Source organism: Callithrix jacchus, chromosome 1 (genome assembly GCF_049354715.1).
Source record: "Callithrix jacchus isolate 240 chromosome 1, calJac240_pri, whole genome shotgun sequence".
NCBI lineage: Eukaryota > Metazoa > Chordata > Mammalia > Primates > Cebidae > Callithrix > Callithrix jacchus.
Window position 1 is genome coordinate 205,060,325 of NC_133502.1, and position 15,767 is coordinate 205,076,091.

Here is a 15,767-nt window from a genome sequence, read left to right on the forward strand (position 1 = left end):
AGTGCTGGGATTACAGGCATGAGCCACCGTGCCCAGCCCTGAGAACTTTTTAAAACGAGGGTTCAGGAGATAATTTTCCTACAAAAAGATTTATAGATCAAAACATAGAACATCAAAATTGTGTGATAGAAGCAAAAGAATAAAGGTCAGTAGAGGTGAGTCATGGTGAGATGACAGCTGAGAAGGTGGTAGCAGAGATAAAGAAGTGAGGCTTAGAGAGGGGAAGGTTAGAGGTGGGCTTCAGCACTGGTTCATAACCAACCCACACGGAAAGCCTCACAAAATAATGAGGGAGCAATAATTGTTATTAAGTATATTTTAATGGAGACATTCAGTAGTGAATTTCTACCACTTGGTGAAGGGAATAAAATTGCAGTCTCAACTGAATTTCTAAAAGCTAATTCTGGACTGATAAAGAGTTAAAACCAAAAACAAACAGCAAATACACAAACCCAGAAATCTAGCAGCTGCCATATGGGTAAGGGCCCAGCCATCTCAGATCAGCCACGATGTCTCCCCAGGTCCCTCCATTGCCAAGTCCAATGGGACCCAGTGCTGAAGATCATTGGCAACCTACCCCACCTCCAACTCTGCTTTCACCTCGCCAGCTTAAAATGCTCTCCACTTGCCCATTTGGGACCTGGTGCTGAATCCTATCTCTAGCACTCCCCACCCACTTCTCCATCTCTGCTACCACCTCCTAAGTCCCAGTTATGCCCCCATGGACCACCTGGGATTCTGCAGAAGCCCATCTCTGACCTTTCCCACCTCTCCATCTCTGCTGCCACCTCACTAGTCCTGGCCATGCTCACTTCACCCACGGGTGACAGAGCACCAAAGCCCATCTCTAAGCTTCCCCACCTCCCCAGCACCACTGCAATCCTCTCCATAGATTTTCTGGTTTGCATCCCTCCCATGCTTTCTCCTCCCAGCAGCCCATGTGCCACTCACAACCCATAACTCTCTGTATTATTTCCATTTACCTCCCTTCCTGACCATTCTGTGCACTCACGATTTATCCCCAAAAGCAACACCTGTGCTGCCTCATTCCTCCCGCCCTGTTTCCTCGCCACAGCTCTGCTGCTCCAACTACATTGCCTTCCATCAGTTTCTCAAAAGCAAGAAGCTTGGAAAGAAAATGGGATGGAAGAAAGCTAGTTCTTTCATTGGGTAATGAAAGAGCTAGCTGAGACAATTTAAAAAAAAGATAGATTTGATCACCTAAAACTTTAAACCCTTTCTACATAAAAATCATCAAAATAATCAAAGATGAACTGGAGGGAAAGATTTGCAACAAACAACTGGAGGATTCAGGAACATTTAACAAGGCTCCCTGAGTCAGCGAGATATGAACAAAGATTCCAACTGGAGCCTGGGTTGGAATATGCACAGGCAATTCCACAAAAAAATGCCTAAGACAGATGAATATGTGAAAGATTTTCTTATTTAAACAAATGAAAGGTTGTACTATGGTGGCGTGTGCCTGTAATCCCAGCTACTCAGGAGGCTGAGGCAGGAGAACTGCCTGAATCCAGGAGGCGGTGGTGAGCCGAGATCACGCCATTGCACTCCAGCCTGGGTAACGAGAGCGAAACTCTGTCTCAAAAAAAAAAAAAAAAAAAAAGAGTATTTTTTACCTATTATTTTAGTAAAGATGTATTTTTCCTTTTCTTAATGTTGTTTTGAGTTTTAACTTACATATAGTAAAACATTCAAATGTTCAACTTTTACATTTTTGTAGAATACTTTATGTTTTATGTAGTTTTTACATCCATGTAGTCACACTCAGATCAAGGTACCATCATTTAAAGTATCCCAGAAGCTTCTATTCTCCTTCCTAGGATATTAGCTTCTTAGTTAATATTCTCCTCATAAGAAATAATCAGTATTCTGATCTGTCTCCATAGATTCATCCTTCCTGTTCTTGGATTTGATAAAAAAGAAATTGCACAGAATGTACCTTTTCTGTGTCCGTCTTCTTTGGCTCAACACACCACGTGATGTTCATCAGCAGCAGTGGCTTTGCTGGTTTCTTTTAAAAAGTGCTGTGTGGTGCCTCACGTAGGGAACACTGCAATGGCTCTCTTTATTCCCTGGTTGATAGACTTTAGGGTTGTTTCCATGATGGGTCTAGTATGAATAGTTCTGCCATTAACTATTTTTGTATGTGAACTTTGATGGGCATATATATTTATTTCTCTTAGATATAAACCTTGGAGATTTCCCGGGTTACAGATTAGGCAGGCATTTATCTATACTAGACAATGACAAATAGTTTTTTCAGTTATTACTCTAAGAACTGATGTTCCAGCCTATCAAAATGAAGTCCGGTGCTATTGTAACTGATATAGAAAGAAAATAGAATTCTGCTTCCTTTTCTTCCATTTCTCCTCATTTCCTCTCTTCTAACCCTTCATCTGCCCTCTCCACCTTTTTCCATTCCCATCCCCTTTGCCCCTCCTCCCACGCCATTTCAGACCGCTTAACAGCTGGAAGATGCTTCTGGCCTAAGCAAGCCCTTAAACTAGATTCTGAACTCCTTTCATCAGCAACTGCCTAATTAGAGGCACACTCTGTGGTTGAGGGAAGTGTTTACCGGCCTAATGTGCCTCACAGAGCTTCACTTCTGCTGGTAATTACCTCCAGCTTCCCGTTAACAGAGGGACAAGAACGTCTGTATCAAGAGTAATGAGAAAGCCCTCGCACAGAGTCCTCTGGGTCTGAAACAGAAAGCAGGGAGCCAGACGCAGGGAGCCAGACGATGTTTGCTCCGTGAGCCATCTTTTACTCTCTGATCGGAGGGAGAGCGTGTAGCTCCTTGACAACTCCTGTCACCTGTCTGTTGTCCAAAAGAGATGACTTAGTTTCTCTTTCTAGAGTTGGGAAGGTCTCTATCCAGCGTTCATTACTTAAATAGGAGAAAATGCAGAGTAGAGCATAGATCCCTAAACATAGACACTGAGGCATGTTACAAAGTTAGTTAGCTCCCAATAATTAAAGAACCAAAGTGTCCAAATGACTGCCTTTTCCAGTAGAAATAAGATTCAAGTTGTAGTCATCTGTTCCCTCACTGCTATAAAGAACTACCTAAAACTGGATCATTTATAAAGGAAAGAGGTTTAATTGACTCACAGTTCTGCAGGCTATTCAGGAGTTGTGACTGGGGAGGCGTCAGGAGACTTACAATCATGGCAGAAGGCAAAGAGGAAATACAGAGTTGGAGCCCTCACATAGAGTCCCCACTGGGGCACTGCTTTGTGGAGCTGTGAAGCAAAGTATCACATCTCTCAGTGGGAGCAGAAGGGAGAGAGAGAAGGGGATGTTGCTACATACTTTTAAACAACCGTATCTCATAAGAACTCACTCACTATCATGAGAACTGCAAGGGGGAAATCTGTTCCCATGCTCCAACCACCTCCCACCAGGTCCCTCCACTAACACTGGGGATTACAACTCAACATAATATTTGTGTGAGGACATAGAGACAAACCATATTATTCCATCCCTGGCCCCTCCCAAGAATCATGTCCTTCTCACATTTCAAAACACAATCATGCCTTAATTCAGCATTAACGCAAACGTTCAAGCTGAAGTCTCATCTGAGACAAGGCAAGCCCGAACAATCAAAAACAAGCTAGGTACTCCCAAAAATCAATGGGGGTACAGGCATTGAGTAAATGCCTCCATTCCAAAAGGGAGAATTTGGCCAAACAGCCAGCCTACAGGCCCCGTGCAAGTCTAAAACCCACAGGGCACTTATCTTAAGGCTCCAAAATAATATCCCTTGACTCCATTTTTCACTTTCAGGCCTCACTGATGAAAGGGATGGGTTCCCAAGGCATCGGGCAGCTCCACCCCTGTAGCTCTGCAGGGTAGCCCCCAAGGCTGCTTTCACAGGCAGGCATTGAGTGCCTATAGCTTTTTCAGGTGCATGGTGCAAGCTGTTGGTGGATCTATCATTCTGGAGTCTGGAGGATGGTGGCCCTCTTCTCACAGCTCCACTAAGCAGTGCCCCAGTGGGGACTCTATGTGAGGGCTCCAACCCCACATTTCCCCTCTGCACTGTCTTAGTAGAGGTTCTCCATGAAGGCTCTACCCCTGCAGCAGACTTCTGCTGGGCATCCAAGTGTTTCCATACATTCTTTGAAATATATGGAAGGCTTATAGGCAGAGGCTTATAAGCCTCAACTCTAGCCTTCTGCACACCCACAGACCCAACACCACGTGGAAGCCACCAAGGCTTGGGGCTTGCACCCCCTGAAGCAATGGCCTGAGCTGTACATTGGCCCCTTTTAGCTGCAGCTAGAGCTCAAGTGGCTGGGACACCATGCGCCATGTCCCAAAGCTGCAAAGAGCAGTAGGTCCTTTTGACTCCTAGGACTCTAGGCCTGTGATGGGAGGGGCTGCCATGAAGGTCTTGCAAATGCCCTGGAGGTATATTCCTCCTCGTCTTAGCTATTAACATTCAGCTCTTCACTTGTGCAGATTTCTGCAGCCTTTCTCCCTAGAAAATGGGTCTTTCTTTTCTGCTGCATAGGCAGGCTGCAAATTTTCCAAACTTTTATCTTCTCCTTCTCTTTTAAACATAAATTCTAGTTGTAGGTCATTTCTTTGTTTATGCAAGTGAGTGTAAGCTTTTAGAAGTAGCCGGGCCACCTCTTGAATGCTTTGCTGCTTAGAAGTTTCTTCTGCCAGATAACTGTAAATCATCTCTCTCAAGGTCAAAGTTCCACAAATCTCTAGGGCAGGGGCAAAATCCTGCCAATCTCTTTGCTAAAGCGTAGCAAGAGTGAACTTTGCTTCAGTTCCCAATACCTTCCTCATCTCCTCTGAGACCTCCTCAGCCTAGACTTCACTGTCCATGTCACTATCAGCCTTTTGATCACAACCATTCAACAAGTCTCTATGAAGTTCCAAACCTTCCCTTATCTTCCTACCTTCTGATTCCTCTAAACTGTTCCAAGCTCTGCCCATTACCGAGTTCTGAAGTCGCTTCCACATATTCAAGTATCTTTATAGCAATACCCCACTTCTCTGGTATCAGTTTTCTGTACTAGTTCATTCTCACACTGCTATACAGAACTATCTGAGACTGGGCAATTTATGAAGAAAAGAGGTTTAATTGTCTCACAGCTCTACAGGAAGTACAGAAAGCATGGCTGGAAACTGACAATCACAGGCCTCAGGAAACTGACAATCACAGCAAAAGGCAAAGAAGCCGCCACCCATGACAGAGCAGGAGAGAGCAGAAGGGAAGTGCTACACAATTTTTTTTTCTTCTTTTTGAGATGGAGTCTCGCTCCGTCACCCAGGCTGGAGTGCAGTAGCACAATCTCGGCTCGCTGCAAACTTTGCTTCCCGGGTACAAGCAATTCTCTTCCTCAGCCTCCTGAGTAGCTGGGATTACCGGCACCTGTCACCACACCTGGCTAATTTTTGTAGTTTTAGTAGAGACAGGGTTTTACCATCTTGGCCAGGCTGGTTTTGAACTCCTGACCTTGTGAACCACCTGTCTTGGCCTCCCAAAGCGCTGGGATTACAGGTGTAAGCCACCATGCCCAGCCAGTGGTACACATTTTTAAACAACCAGATGTCATGAGAATGCACTCACTATAACAAGAAAAGCAAAGAGAAAATCTTCCCCCATTATCCAATCACCTCCCACCAGGTTCCTCTCCCAACACTGGAGATTATGATTCGACATGAGATTTGGGTGGGGACACAGAGCCAAACCGTATCACAAGTCTTAGAGTAGTATTACGCTCACTTACATCCAATAGTGACATATTTAACTCTCTTCAGCAGCCATGCTGTGCCAGGAAATGGGGATTCAGGTCCAAAGAAAGTCTAAGTGGACCCTGATGTTGTTCTATATTAATCAGATGATCGCTCAACTGTTTGCTTAGTAACTGCATCGGGAAGGAGTGCAGAGAGGAGGAAGTGATCATTAAGAAGGCACAGATGTGCCATCCCAAAATATGCTGAATCAGTGTATTGATTATTTTAAGCTGAAAACATTGGAGAAATTATAGTTTCAGAAAAGGAGAGCTGATCTGTCCTTTTCTACATGTAGCAAGCCATAAATATTACTCCGGGAGGGTACCTCCCCTATACCAGGGTGAGAAAATAGCCCTCATCATCAGAAGACTGGGAGTTCGGGCTGGAATCAACTTCCCAAATTAACGCTTGTTTTCCACCCTTTTATGTCTCCTAGTGGCTCCCCTAGAACTTACTGCTCCTAGCCAGATCCCCTTTGTCCTGACATTTCTTCACAAATTTGTTCTTTGTCTAAAATGTATAAAAGCATCTTGTGTGGCCATTTTGTTGGATGTCACTCTCTTATGAAGTGCCCCAGCTACATGTAAACATAATAAACTTGCTAATCTGCCTGCAGCAGACTTCTGCTGGCATCCAAGTGCTTCCATACATTCTTTGAAATCTACACAGAGGCTTCCAAGCCTCAACTCTAGCCTTCTGCACACCCTCAGACCCAACACCATGTGGAAGCTACAGAGGCTTGGGACTTGCACCCCCTGAAGCAGTATCATCTGCTTTCTTTTTTCTCTTGTTAATCTGTCTGGTATCAACTTGGTTCCTAGACCCAGCTGAAGAACTAACATAAGAGCTAAGGAGGATTGGAGGCGATCTCGCCTTCCCCTACATTCTGCACAATGAGGGAGCAATGTGGCAGGGAAGGCCTAGGAGGCGGCTGCTTTGGGGTGGGAGAGAAAGGGAAGAATTATAATAGGGTACCAGAAATCACGAATCTACCTGGAAGCTCCCTCTCAAATATCACAGGTATGTGAAAGATTTTTCTAGTTTCATTTGTTGGGTCAAAAAAAGAGAAACAGTCTAACAGCAATGATTGTGTGTGTGTGTGTGTGTGTGTGTGTGTACACACTTGCTATGAGCCATGCGATGTTCTAAAACTAAAGGCATTTTTCTCATTTAATCCTCACATTCATTTTTGATGTAGGCAATTTTATATTCCCCATTGTACAGATGTGGGAACTGAGGCAGAAACCGTTACATAAACTCCACAAGGCCACCCTGCTAGTGAGTGAGGAGCAAAGGATGCAAAGGATTCTTGTCTTTTGTGGAAGCAGCAGCAGCAGCAGCCATCATTTGTCTTGAACTTGACCTCTGGTGGCAAATCTACTATTAACCCAGGGATTTCTCACCCAGATGTAGTGAAGCCAAGAGACTCCTCATAGGACACTTCTTTCCAGAGACCACGGTTTCCGGCCATGATGTTGTCCAACCAACATTCTGAGAAATGTCCACCCCAGGAGCCTGCAGAAGCCCAGACACGACATGAGCAACTATGTGTAGTAACATGTCACGGGAAGCCTGCCTATTCAGCAGTGCCACCCAGGGAAACATCAGGGTAGCAAGCAGAACTTTACTCCACAAAATTCAGGGTAAAAAATGTTCAGCATATGTTCTTTTTCTGAATCAATTGGATTCTGGCTCCTAGGACCATGAGTGGGTAGATCATTCCTCTCCCTAAGGTCACCAGGGAGCTCAGAGAGAATCAGTACAGAAAATGTGAGCAGCTGTTTTTTCCTGCTGCAGGCCCACTCTCCCTGAACAGCAGCCTCTCTGCCCAGCCCTAAAGCTCACCTTCACCAAGAACAAAGGCTCATTCATCTTATCCTGGGACAAGTGAAATTAATTTCTCCATTTGCTGGGTGGCAGAAGTAAAATAATACACCACTTGGATTTTTTAACTGATGAGTTGAAGACAGAATCCAACTATTCCCCCTGCCCCGCATTGTGTGTGTGTGTGTGTGTGTGTGTGTGTGTGTGTGTGTGAGAGAGAGAGAGTGCCAGAGTGCACAAGAGCACACGAGAGCGTGGAAGAAAAAATTAACTAGAAGAGAATCCTCCAAATATAAATACCAATCATCAGGGCTATATATTAGGATTTCAGGTTTTTCTTCCCATTTTTATGCTTTTATACTTTTTCTTTTTTGAAATTAACTTGTATTTCTGCCATAATCAGAAAGGAAACCAAAGGAGTTCTCTCTGTCTAGCTCCGCCCCCCGGCCCCAGCCCCTCCCGTTGTCACTCAGGTCTGTGTAATCGCACAATGCCTTTACTGAAAACAGCCTCCTGGAATCCCCCCACACTACCAGCTGCATCTTTGTTTCCTTCTAACTACTACCATTGGCTGCTATTATCATCACCAGCTTTCCTCCTGTCTCTCCCGAAAAACAGAAGCTCACAAAATGAATCCTTTCATTTTCTGCCAATCAATCGATGGCTAATGACTCTGACCCCCGCCCTGGAGTCCAGAATTAAAAGGGAATTTTCTTGGGACCACATGAGTCTCAGGCCCAAAGGAAGGAGAATGGCCGTTGAGACAGATGTATCTTCGACGTCCCGGAACTCGTTCTGCAATTTCGTCTGTTTTGACAAGAGTAATTTAGTTCTAATTACCGACAGTAATTATTTCTCAACCCACAGTGGGAAGCTGTCCGGCTTGTAGCTATGGTGGATTCCAAGGGACTCTATTTTGGCTGTGTTTTTATTGCGGAACAGTTTGAACCCTGGGCTCTCTTGTAAGAATGGCTAAGCCTGGAGATAAAGGGGTGAAGGGGAGGAGGAATTCCAGGCAGGAGGCAAACAGCCAAGGGAGACCAGGCTGACAGGACTTCAGGGCCAGGAGACCCAGTTCTGCATCTAACTTGCTGTGCAGATGCGGGCCTCTTTGAGCCTCTGTTTTCTCATCTGTTAAATGGTGATAAGGTAGGCTAGTTGTGAAGATAGGAGAGAAAGTTCCAGAAGAGAGGACCTTTTTGAGCTCTGACCTCCCAGCACTCTTTCTAGCTTCCTTGGGTCACTCCACTCTCATTTCCTTCTAGGACCTTCCTCCTCCCCCATCCTCTGTTCAAGCACCTCAGCAGGCAGCCCTCACCTGGCCCACATAGTCCACAGTCAGCATGCAACGCTCCCGGCCCCTGAGCTCTCAGAGGCAGAATTTGTGTGTGAGCATCCTGCTACCATAGCCAGTGGAAATGTGTCCCTACCAAGGGGAGGCCACACAAGGAAAGAGAAATATCAAGTTTTCTTTCATTTGAAAAAATTGTCAGTTCACGCTAATTGTGTCTATTTGTGGAGTAAAATGCTTTGATCTAGTTACACATTATAGAAAGACTCAATCGAGCTAATTAACATATCTATCACCTCCACCAATTATTTTTTTTGTCGTGTGAACGTTAAACATCTATTTAGCACTTTTGAAATATGCATTATTATTGACTGTGGTCACAAGGCCATACAATAGATCACTAAAAGTCACCCCTCCAGGTTAATGGAAGCTTTGGGCCCTTTGATAAACGTCTTCCCTTTCTCCATCTTTCCTCCTACCCAGCCTCTGGTTACCACCCAACGACTCTCTGCTCCTATGAGATTGACTTTCTTTTTTTTTTTAACTTAAGACTCAAGCTTGGCCAGGCGCTGTGGCTCATGCCTGTAATCTAAGTACTTTGGAAGGATGAGGTGGGTGAATAACGAGGTCAGGAGATCAAGACCATCCTGGCCAACATGGTGAAACTCTGTCTCTGCTAAAAATACAAACATCAGGCAGATATGGTGGTGTGCACCTGTAGTCCCAGCTACTCAGGAGGCTGAGTCAGGAGAATCGCTTGAACCCAGGAGGCAGAGGTTACCGTGAGCCAAGATGGTGCCACTGCACTCCAGTCTGGGTGACAGAGCAAGACTGTCTCAAACAAACAGAAAAAGACTCAAACTATATTTATTCAATGTAGGAAAACTGAACAATTCATGCTCATCCGAAGGTCCTTTTTTTTTTTTTAAACAAAACAAATTAATTGCTGCATGACAGATGCACTATTTTAAGCATGATCTCCTAAAGCATTAGCTCCGTGGGACAGGGGTTGGGGACTAGGGCTGCTCGGGTATTTACATGATGAAATCTTAATTTCCTTTCAGTTCTCACAGTCTTTTTGCATCATGTGGAAACTATAAGCCTCCTGACAGGCAGAGTAGAGTATGCAAGATCTGGAAGTGTAGTTCAACAAGCCTGACACCACAGGGCACTGTCACATGAAGAGACTAAGCAGAGGCGACACTCTCCCGGCCTCTGTTCATGAGTTGTTTCGTGCCTTACACAAACCTGTGAAGTAGGGTTATTACCCACATTTTACAGATGAGAAAACTAAGGCTTGGAGAGGTGACATAACCTCTACAACACTGCCCGTGAGAGAGCAGTATAGTCAAGGTCTGCAGGCAAGCCTGAGAACTTGAAGGGCAGGCCCACCCAGCACCAGGCACAGCTCTGAGCAGGCTTGGAAGCCGCAGCTGCAGGCTTGGAAGTGGCAGCTGCAGGCTCAGAAGCGGCAGCTGCATCCCAGTTTCCTGGTGCTTGGATGGCAGCTTAGCTATTTCGCTGCCGGAGCCAATAGTTTCCAGGATTGGAGCTTGATTTCCTGCCTTCTTGGTTGTGGCAGAGGAGGCACCTCCAGAGGCAAGGCCGTTCTGCAGTGCTGTTCTGGAGTGTTCTCAGCCACAAGTTGATGGCTTTTCCTCTAACCCCTCCAAGGTTTCGAAAGACTCCAATGCTGTATTTAAAAGACTTCTTGCTAAAAGCATCTAAAGCTGTTTCTGTTAACTGCAACTAATTTCTGATTAAGTCAACTCTCAACTTCACCTACCACACACATTCTTCTCTTTCTTAGGAAAATGAGGCAAAGAAATACCCAAAGTGACTATTTAAACACAAAGCGGCTCTTCCTCGGGGTTTATTTTCATTTCTTTTTCCCACTGAGTTCCATTTTCTCGCCATGGGATAGCTGTGACTTGGATGAGTCTGGGGCTGTTGATTTCACCTCTTCCTTCTACTTCGCTGCACAATTGCTCACAGCACACATTTATTTAAGGAGCAGAAAGAATCTTCTCTCTTAGGTACCTTCTAATTATAAATTAGCATTTAGGAAGCCCTTACACATTTACCAAGGACTTAGCAAAAATATTTCATTAGCTATTCTTCCTGCGACCACTCTGGGATCTGGATAGAGCCTCAGAATTCATCTGGGGAGAGGCTACAAATCTGTGAGTCCTGAGCAAGGAGCAGCATATTCCAGAATCCAGAGATAGTTCTGGCCCCATCTTCATTTCCTCCCTGCTGAAGGCAGCTTGATTCCCTGGAACGCTCAGGCCTAGGTTAAGCATTTCCCATTTCCTTCTCAGTACTGTAATCATGGACATTTATTTAAGTATGCAATGCCATGGTTTCCTTGACTCTGAAACTAGAATTAAAATAGTTCCTACTTTGTAAAATTAAAATGACGTGTCTACTTCACTCAGAACAGGTCCAAGCAAAAGTACATTCTAGATACACATTTGCCGTTATTATTCATTTTAATTTATGAGACGGATATCATTTCTCTGTTTTACATTTGAAGAATCTAAGGTTCATACAAGTGAAATCACTTACCTAAAGTTTCTGCTGTCACCTCCTGTCTGGTCGGACAAAATACCAGTTCTGTTTTCTGGCCCAGCTTAAATTCACCATTCTCTGTGATGTGTTTATGCGTGTGCATGGGCACACACACACACACACACACACACACACACACTCTCTCTCTCTCTCTCCCTCTCTCTCTCTCTCCGGGTTACATGTATTTGTAATATTTCCCTTCACTCTATTTTTTGTAACTTGTAAGACACAACACATTTTGCTATAGACTTTTAACAAGGGTACTGACACCTGCTTCTTTAAAAATTTCAAGAGTTTAGAAAACAGAGAGCCTATCAGCCATTGCTGAATGCCCCAGTGGCTACTAGCACAGCGCCTTCCATGTAACTGTAACATTCATAATGTGTATGTGGATTTGTGGATTATACCACCTTCTGCCTGTGTCCCATCGAGTTTCCACCAGCTCCCTATGAATTACACATTATTGTCCACAACTTACAATAAAGAAACGGAGGCCAGGGGAGGTCGCATCACGCAGTCTGTGAAACACAGAGCTAGGGTTTGAACGCAAGCCTGATGCCAGAGCTCATGACTATTTAATGCACTGCTGTTCTTTCAATAAGCAGCCTCAACAGAGTGGACTCAGATGGGATGGGATGGCATGGCGTGGAGAGCAGAGGAGTGCCATCAAATGGATGAGAAAGACAACACAGTGAGGAGAGAGAAGGAGAGAATGGCTATGTCGGGAGAACAGCACACGTCATCAGAGAAAGAAAGCAGGAAAAGCAGTACAGCCTGACCACTGGATCACATTTTTACGAAGAAGCCACTTGCCCCTTCCTTTTCTTCAAGGCTCTTAGGAGTATTAAAATGAGAAGAAAAAAAAGTCTAGAGAATGCTCAGGAAGCAACAGTGTTCCCTAGAAAGTCAGGATGGTTCATCTTGTCCCAGTGATGAGGGAAATGACAAGGCTGGGTGCTCCCCCTTTCTGAATGTCCTGACTTAACCATGCTGACATCAAGACCACTGAGAGCAAGCGGGTATTTCCTCTTCTTTCACCAAATGCAAAATTCCTTTCTCCTTCTCTCCACCAAGCTGATAATTGGCAGAACAGAAGAGGACTAGACTACCAGGCTCAGGTGCAACAGGAAGAGACGGGAGACTGGTTCCAGAGATGAGCGTGGGCCCAGTTCCTGACAGGTCATTAATTCCATTGGGGTGGCAGGCATCGGGGGGTTGGCATGCAAAAATCCAGGCCCATAATTTTGGTCAGCAGCTGGGTGCCCAGAAAGAAGGTAGCAAGGACCCTCTTCACAAGAATAGGTTTTATATCAGGATTCCATTTTTTAATGAATTTTGTGCAGAAAAACAAATGGGTACCCTTTCCACAGGCAGAATACTGTGCCACAGCTAAGAACTAAGATACAAAGAAAAGTCTTGGTCACATCAACTATTCAAAAACCCAGAAGCAAGTCTAGGAGCAAAATCTCTTGGATGCGAAGTCACTGAAACGCCTCACCGGCAGTTGAACAAGCATTAGGACTGACCAGGCCGCTGTGCTGGGTGTAAGTCAAGAGGTTCCATCCACATGCACTCTGGACCCTCTCCCCTGGCCCTACCTGGTTTCACAGCAAGTTAAGGTCCCAGCTAAAATAATAAATGCAAAGTAGGTATGAGTTTGGAGTCTTAAAATCCCAGCCTAAACGATGGACCCACTGCCTATTCAGATATTCCAGATTCCGAGCATAAAAATACCGACGATTAAACATATGGTACGATCAGGGACCAAGGCCACTCATTAATTCATTCTGTTTTTCTTTATCAAACATGACAAATAAAAGATCGTTTCTGCTTTGAAGGTGCTCACACAAGACAGACATGTAAATAAATTATGCACTTTGAGTAAAGTGCCATGCCACAGGCACTTGTTACTTCCAGTTTACTGAAAGCTCAGAGGAGGAGCATCTTAATCAGACTTGGGGGAGTGAGGGCAGGCTTCCAGAAAGAGATGAGGCTCAGCTCAAATATTGTAGAAGAATGAGTCCAGGGCCGGGCGCGGTGGCTCAAGCCTGTAATTCCAGCATTTTGGGAGGCCGAGGCGGGTGGATCACGAGGTCAAGAGATCGAGACCATCCTGGTCAACATGGTGAAACCCCGTCTCTACTAAAAATATAAAAAATTAGCTGGGCGTGGTGGCGCATGCTTATAGTCCCAGCTACTCAGGAGGCTGAGGCAGGAGAATTGCCTGAACCCAGGAGGCAGAGGTTGCGGTGAGCCGAGATCGCGCCATTGCACTCCAGCCTGGGTAACAGCAGCGAAACTCTGTCTCAAAAAAAAAAAAAAAAAAAGGAGTCCAGTGGACAGATAAAGGGGAGAACATGTTGGAAAATACTTCGTTTACCCAGCATATATTTGTGGAGTTCATATCAGGTGCCAGACATTCTGCTGAGGAGGAGGATATAGCAGTGAACAAATAAAGATGGAAACATGGTCCCTGTGTAACCACGTCGCAGGACGCAGGGGTTCAGCTCCCTCCCCATTGGATGCACTCAGGTCCTTGGCCTCCCTTGCCCCAGGAATGGGGGAAGGGGCCCTGGAGGTGCGGTGAGCTTACTGTTTGAATTAATATTGTGGACCCAAGAGTTTAGCAGAGAGTGATTTATCAGGCAGAAAGAGAGAAGGAGAGAGGGCGCTCCCAAGCTGGTGGGAAGGGAATCCGGAGGGGATATCAGTATAGGGAGAGAGGGAGAGACGGCTCCCAGGTTGCCATGGGAGGAGATCCCAGAGAGGGAAATCCGCATAGGGAAGGGAGCAGGGACATTTTTAACCCCGACGTTATTCGCTCCACATTCACGTTCTTGTCCAGTGAGAGGAGTTCTTTCAAACTTCCTCTGGACTGACTGATATTCAACTCTGATGTCAGATTGGTTGCTTGGGCCCCAAACAGAGCCCCTCCTCCCAGGTTTTTTGGAGGGCTTTCTGAACACAAGAGGCTCTCCTGGAAATTTCTACCTAGCCCGCTTGCGGGAGAGTTAGGCAAAGAACTTTACGTTCCCCGACGGTGGAGTGAATGCAGCTATGGCGCTGGGAAATTCCTGCCTTTGAAACACAGGCAATTTTCCCTAACACGGTCCCTCACCTGGTTTCACGGAAATTGCACCTACGTATATCACCATAGACACTATGTAAACACTCAATTGGTACCTGTTAAGAAATTTGAGAGAGACTTTATAGAGGATTATTGCAAGAGCATCAAAATGAACGAGGGTCAAAGAAAAGCCAGAATGGAGCCTGGTACGTATACTATTAATGGCTGAGAACCAAAGTCCCAGAGAACAGGCTGGTGTGACAGGTAGCCGGTCAGTGCTCCAAGATAGTCACATGCTGTAGCCACATTGCTGAGTCTTTTCAAAACCTCGTGAAAAGAAGTCAGTAGGTATAATGGAAGGTGAACTCCCAGGTACTCACTTGGAGCAGAAGAAAGATGTTAAGGAGGTAGAGCATTCTCTCACTTCAGCAACCAAGAGGCAGGGAGGTAGAGAGAGGGTGACCCTTCAGCTAGAAGCCACCTGGCGTCTTCTATCAAGTACGAGGAAATACTCGGTGCCAGGAAGTAGGAGGGAATGGTGGACCCAGCCTTTGGTAAATCCTTATGAGCCATCCCATGGACTCCTGAAGACAAGGATAGAAGGATCTGGGAGGGTTAGAATCCTGAGGACTCCATGGTGGGAACTGAGCCAGGGTAACAGTTTTGGTCCAGCTCCAGAAACGTCATGATACCCTGACTCAAAGGCTGCCACTGTTTAGTCAGCAAGTTTCCCTCTCTCTTTTAAGATCATAACACTAGAGCTCAGACTGAGATTTCTTGAAAAGTCAAATGGGCAAGAAAAGAAAGTAAGCCAGACCCACCAGGATGCCTCAGCTGCTGGAGCCCAGAGCTCTCTTCTCATAAGGAAGGCAGGCTGGCTGCCTTCACCAGCAGTACTCAGGTTTCCCAGAAGGCCTGTTGTGACATCACCCATTATCTCCGCAGAAGATGCATGGCAATGCATGGCTGATCTTGGAAACAAGAGGGCTCTAGCTATTTCTACTGGATGCCAGCATCCAACAGCTCTTTCTTCTCTCCATCTTCATACTCTCCCTCCCACTCGTATTTCTAAACATCTTACCTCTTCCTACCACCCATGAAGGTTATCTTACCTGTCTTTGCCATCAACACTATGCTCACATAGTGTTAGCTTCGGATGCCCCCAAAATAAATCCGGAAATTCTCACCACTACCTGCAAGGTGTTTTGCAGGGCGTACAGGCAGAGGCCAGCATGT

General features: G+C 45.5%; 1 long non-coding RNA gene across 3 annotated transcripts in view; it reads right to left on the bottom strand.

The window, feature by feature from the left end:
- LOC128929746 (uncharacterized) overlaps positions 1-15,407 on the bottom strand; it is a 385,058-nt gene extending 369,651 nt beyond the window's left edge. For all 3 annotated transcript variants that reach the window (XR_013522886.1, XR_013522885.1, XR_008476772.2), the window contains exons 1-3: positions 15,353-15,407; positions 14,912-15,115; positions 7,182-7,293 (exon numbers count right to left, since the gene is read on the bottom strand). This is a non-coding gene — a long non-coding RNA (uncharacterized LOC128929746). The remainder of the gene's footprint in view (positions 1-7,181; positions 7,294-14,911; positions 15,116-15,352) is intronic.
- Positions 15,408-15,767: the final 360 nt, after the last annotated feature.